Genomic DNA, 6226 nt, shown 5'->3' on the forward strand with positions numbered 1-6226 from the left:
ACTACTGAGCCCACACTCTAGAGCCCTCGATCTGCAGCTACCAAAGCCTGCATGCCTAGAGCCTGTGCTGTACAAGAGAAACCGCGGCAAGGAGAAGCCTGTGCACCGCAACGAGAAAGTAGCTCCCACTTGTCACTTGCTGCAACTAGAGAGAGCCCACATGCAGCAACAAAGACCCAGCACAGTCAAAAATAAATTTTTAAAAAGTTAAAAGATATACCTGGCTTGGTGGTGGCTCTGCTATTTATAAGCTGTCTGCTGTTATTTGCCTTACTACTCCGTAGTTTCCACATCTGTAAAATGGAATGTGATACCTACCTCACAGGGTCCTGATAAGAACTGAATGAGACTGTGCATGCAAAGGGCTTAGCAGTTCCTTGCATATGCAGCAAGTGATCAATGGACATTCAGTTAAGTTCAGTCGCTCAGTCGTGTCTGACCCTTTGCGACCCCATGGACTGCAGCCTGCCAGGCCTCCCTGTCCATCACCAACTCCCGGAGTTCACCCAAACTCATGTCCATTGAGTCAGTGATGCCATCCAACCATCTCATCCTCTGTTGTCCCCTTCTCCTCCTGCCCTCAATCTTTCAGAACATCAGGGCCTTTTCAAATGAGTCAACCCTTCGCATCAGGTGGCCAACATATTGGCGTTTCAACTTCAGCATCAGTCCTTCCAAAGAACACCAAAGACTGATCGCCTTTATTAGTTATTGTTATTATTGGGAGTTATAAGATTGTGGGTAACATAAGAGCCTCATATAGAAACTATGGTTAGACAATGCAGGTGAATCAACTTCTGAGGCACCTCGATCCTAAATTCAGGGCAAATGGAGGTATGTATGGTGAAACACCATGTGTGATGGGTGGAAAACCTCTTCAAGAGCACACACGAGGTCAGGTCATGTAGGGTGGAATTCTGATGTCTGCTCCCATAGGCTGCCTGGATCTCTAAGCAAATGAGAAGAATCATATCTAGACTTTCCCACTGTTTTTGGTGAGAATGTGGCCCAAAGAAAAGTGTTTCAACAGAAACTGCTACAAGCAAGGGTTTGCATCAGAGGAAGAAGGCTGAGCCACCCTCTAGGGAGGAGCTGGGCCATCCAGCCTTGTGTGACAGGTCAGAAAAAAGGAAGAAAATGATTCAGGGTTAGCTTTAACTCACAGCCTGATGAGGTCAAAAGCTGCTTCCCACAGGTATCAGGCCAGAATCTTGAAAGAAGGAATTTCTCGGGGCTGAAGTAACCACAAACAGATCCAACTGGTTTTCGTGGCGGGTAATGTTTATTTAACATTACATCCAGATGTCTACGCCATGAGACACAGACATTGGCACCAGAAAGTGTTTATCCAATTTTTTGTTGAACTCCAGACTGAGTTAGATACTGGGACAAATCAAACTGAAACCAAATTGCAGGCCCCACCCTTATGAGGAAGGGCTGGAACTGGTCCCAGGGTTCAGAAAAAAGCGGACAAGAAACCAAAAGACGGGAATCATATGAGCAAGAAGGACTTGCCCGGCATTCTCAGCTGTTTTCCTATTCCAGGAAAAAAACACTAAGTCGTGGACATGGCAAAGTAATCAGGGGCTGTGTTAGGATCTGGTTTCCTAGGTGAGCCCGGGACAGTGACAAAGCCCCCTCCCTGGAACCACGTGGCTCCTTCCCATCACCAGGCAGCTAAGGAGACACTCTGCTTAGCAACCTCCTCGCGAGGTTGGGAAGTAAATGCTGCGTGCTACCCCCTCCCCCGTCCCCAAAACTGGCTTAACTGTGCTGAGTTCCTTTTTCTTGGTCTTTCTACTGAACTTAAGCATCAACATCCTCTATTGGGGCGATGACTTCCTGTTCTGCCAAAGAAGTGGAAATGGTTTTAATGGTTGTTTTTTGTTTGTTTTTACCCTGTTGTTGGCTACAGACTTGGGTTTGTATTTTTAGGTTTGACTTCGGGTAGCAGGAGAGAAAACAATGAGATTGGGCCGAGGGCTCCAGTAGAGAATCAGCTCAGGCCAACATTCACGTGACTTCTGGGGGATATTCATTCCCAGTGCACTGTCCTAGGAAGGGAAATTTCCATAAGTGTCCATCCTATGGAAAAAAAAAAAAAAGAAGAGGTATAGACACGGGATTTCAGATAGGCGCCTCCATCAGCTAACAATCTCCCCAGAGTCCCACTTACATCTGGACCTCAGAACAACAATAAAATGTTTCTCCACAAACACTTTGTTTGAAGCATCTGAAAAATCATTTATTTGTAGCTTACTATATTAAAGAGCTCTACGACTGAGAGGCTATTATCTTTAAAATAGTCTATACATTTCATTCTTCCTCCAATGGATAAAGGGTGAAGGGATTGGAAAAGAGAGGACTCCATCTCACTCCATATCACTCCACTTCCCACCAATGTGTAAACTATTCGGGCAAACTTTCTTTGGCAAACAGAAGGTAAGTCTGAAAGAGCTGCAGTAACTAGTGACAAGGTTTTCCCCCTGGCAAATTAAAGCAAATAATTTTGCTTTATCCCTGAAGTCACATGGCAATCTGGAGCACTTGCCATCAGAGAAACTGCAAGAGTGGGTTCAATGTGCTTGGAGTGAGGTTAGGAAACAGAATATTTGACTGAAAAGATAAGACAGAAAACTGAGTCTTTATTTTCTGTGGAATGAGCATGGAGAGAATTTTCTAGATACGTGGTTTTTAAAGATTGCATTTGTGTGAATGGGGCATACCAGGGTATAACACTAGAGTCATATCCTAGAAACAGGAAATCCTGCTGGGCTGTCTATGTTCTCAGGGAGCCTCCTGTGGGTCTCAAATAACTGCTGTGAGACCCAGAGTGGAGACTGGATATTTGGGGTGACAATCATCTTGGAGTGTTTGTTCTCATACACAGACATTAGAAGGAGGCTAGAAACCTGTTGTCTACCAGATGAAGAGCCCTCAGTGGTTAGGCTGCAGCCTCTGGTGTCAGCTGGACAGGGTTACAGTCTGGGTACTGCCATCCACTAGCCAATAATTTTTGATGTTTCATTTTCTTCATCTATCAGATGGAGACTATTATATGACTAATATCCATCAAGGGCCTTGAAGGATAAGTGAGGTGATGCATGCATACACTTTGGCGTGGCCTCAGCCACATACTAAAAGTGAATTTGACACGAGACTCTCCACCGTCTCCTGAAGGCCATGTGCAAGGGAATGATGTCATGGGAGGCCCGTGTTTAATTCACAAGGGCATTAAAGACCAGTATCAAGCAGGCTTGAGACCGAAGATGTCAATCGTGGAGTTGCCCCTTCATTTTTTTTTAAAAGACAAGGTGCTTTGTAGATAGTAGAGATTTGGGGGATCTGCCTAAAGTCAAAATGTTTTAAGTGTCAACAAATTTTTCTTAGGGGTGACACCAAAAATATCATGAAGGGGTGACCCATTCTTCATCAGGATATATTGGGCCCTTATATTGGGTCTCCCCCACATGACTATAGGCTTCTAGAATAGATGGGTAGAAATGTTTCTTGTGTGTGAAACTCTCAAGACATGACAAATTTTCAAAGTCATATTATTTATTCTCACTACGGTATGTTTGAGACTGTTGTCTGGCAGAAAGTGTGCAGTGTAAGTAAATTCATTCATGTATTCACCATTTATTCAGCCACAATGTGCTAAGCACCCCCTTTGTGTGCCAGGAACAATTCTAGGTACTGGATTAATCCATCAAGGAACACTTCCCTGTCCTCGTAGAGTTGACATTGTGTAAATACTTCTAATCAGAGGCAAGAAGAAATCACCTAAGTTAACGGGCATTTCTTTGAATTGTTTCCTGGGCTAGTGGTGAATTAACTAAGCAAGAGGAACTCAAACGCTCTGTGAATGGAATGATGTCCAGGCATCCGGAAGGGGAATGGAAACTCCAAGGCAGCTTCCTAGAGGGAGCCGTGCTGGAGGTGCACCCAGACTCTGTTTCCAGGAGTGAGGACTTGGGCTCAGTCGCTTCAGTCATAGCCAACTCTTTGCGACCCCACGGACTGTAGCCCACCAGGCGCCTCTGCCCATGGGATTTCCCAGGCAAGAATACAAGACTGGGTTGCCGTGTCCTTCTCCAGGGGATCTTCCCGACCCAGGGGTCGAACCCAGGTGTCTCCTGGAGTGTCTCCTGCAGGCAGATTCATTTATGGCTGAGCCACATGAGGACTTGAGTTTCTCTCTCCATCAACAGGCTAAGTTTTGAAAAGACTGAGGATAACTCATGTGGCCATGTGGGGTTTAGAGACCACTTCCTCCCCAGGGCGTTTCCCAAAGAGGGGCTGTTTGCCTGGCAATGTGTGAGCACAGGTCCAAAAGGAAAGTATATGAGGCATGGATCTTATGGGCAGGAAAGAAATTTGCGGAGGGGAAGGTCTAAGGAGGGGACTCCCGCAGGCCAGGCTGAGACTCCTGCTACTTCTGCAGCTGAAGATCTCAGGGCCAGAGCATCTGCGAGGAGGAGGAGACAGTGGTTGGCAGCCGAGTCCTTCGGGGCACTCCACTCTAAGCCCCAGACGCTGGTTCTGGTCATCAAGCAGAAGGTGTTTACGAAGAGGAAATCAGCTAGCTCTCAGAATCGGAGGGAGCCTGAAGAATCAATTTCATGGAATAGCCTCTAAATCAATACTACAGAAGTGCCCTGATGAAGAGGCTGCTGCTTTGTGGCTGCTCTACCAAGAGGCAACCAACACTAGCTGATACCATTTCTGATAACTGATACCATTTATATCCCCTTTTTGGGGGAAAAAAAAAAAAAAAAAGCCCTCGACCATCCCGTTCCCAGTGATACGATTTCCACCCAGAGCCTTTTTCCTTAGAAGTCCTCACTTCCAAGTCAAATGTGCTCTGTTTGGTGGAACTCAGTTCATATGCCTGCACCCTAATAGCAGAGGAGTTTGGGAACTGATTTTCTTGGTTTCTTCCTAACGAAAGTAGAACTCATAAAGCTGGAATTTCCCAAAAGAGCCAAGGTGGGTTAAAAAGTTGCTGGACGGCCAGGAGACATTGCAATCGTCTCTTTCAATCGACCCTTTTGCCAACTCAAGGCCAATACACGCCACCCACCAATGTTAAGCTCAGTATCAGCTACAACAAAATTCTCTTCCTGACACAGTTCAGGGTGCCCAAATGGAAGCTCAAACAGATCCTCTGCCTGAAATGGGTATAACCCAAACTCAAGCAGTAGTGGGCCCTCAAAAGTAAAGAACAAAAAGTAACGGGAGCCATCTCATCTTTTATTGGAGAAAACTGGCAAGCAGTGTTTCCAGTGTGAAACCTTCAGGGGCATTTTGTGTGTGTGATTAAGGAACTATCAAGCACTCACTGGGGATCTCTCCTTTCTGGCTACTTAATTCCACAGTCTCATGCCAGAGAGGAGTATCCCAGAATCCTCTCTCCTCTAGGCCTCCTAAAGGCTCAAAACGCAATTGTCCAGAACATCACGCATGTTCTGACTCCAAGCTGGGAGCGCTGACGTTTCTGTGCAGGGCAGCTGTGAGCCAGAGTCAAGTTCCCTTTCGGGGCTCACAGTCTCCCAGTTTCTCTCTGCATCCATTTCCTCCTAAGTGGCTCTCTGGAAAATGACCACAGTCTAGTGTGAGGGTTATTCATCCTTACCTGTTTACCGTGGAGTCCCAGCCGCCCCCGATGGTCCCTCAGGGAGGTGTCCTGTGACCAGTTAGAGGAGGTTGCCCCACAGTTTCTCAGGAACCGGCACCGGAACTGGTACTAGTATCCAGTTCTTTGCTCTCCTTTGATGGTGCCGCTTGTTCCAGGATATCTGCATTTAATAGAGGACAGAGACTGAAGCCAGAGGACTGGGTTTCCTCTTGTGACACAGCAGTCACCTTTGAGCCCCTGTGCTAAATATCACTGCACGTCAGCACAGCGTTTCTCGGGAAGCCACCCGGAAGTGAAAGGTGAGCGGTGTGTGCAGTCCCGCGGCGGCCGCGCCCGACTGGACGCCTGACGCCCTCGACTCACAGGCCTGAGGAGCGCGGGGCTGCAGAAGGAAGGGCGTCCCTCCGGAGCTTCACTTTCCCGCGTCTCTCACTCCCTCACACTCAGGAAAACACTGGCCTCCGTCCCGCCAGCCACGTTCAGATTCTGCTACCCTCTCAGCTGAGCAAAGCCTGTGCTGGAGGAGAATCCGTGTGGTTTTTCAAGTTCCCTTCTGTCTAAAATCAGGGAGTTGCACATTATGGTCTG

At 47.1% G+C, this 6226-nt stretch overlaps 1 long non-coding RNA gene across 1 annotated transcript; it reads right to left on the minus strand.

Annotated features, from left to right (window-relative positions):
* Positions 1-1263: 1263 nt before the first annotated feature.
* On the minus strand, positions 1264-5926 carry LOC114116471 (uncharacterized). The gene is made up of 2 exons (XR_003590385.3): positions 5636-5926; positions 1264-2085 (listed from the first exon to the last, which is right to left on the minus strand). It is a non-coding gene; the product is annotated as an uncharacterized LOC114116471 (long non-coding RNA).
* Positions 5927-6226: the final 300 nt, after the last annotated feature.

The sequence above is a fragment of the Ovis aries genome, chromosome 9, assembly GCF_016772045.2.
Source record: "Ovis aries strain OAR_USU_Benz2616 breed Rambouillet chromosome 9, ARS-UI_Ramb_v3.0, whole genome shotgun sequence".
NCBI classification, from domain to species: Eukaryota; Metazoa; Chordata; class Mammalia; order Artiodactyla; family Bovidae; genus Ovis; species Ovis aries.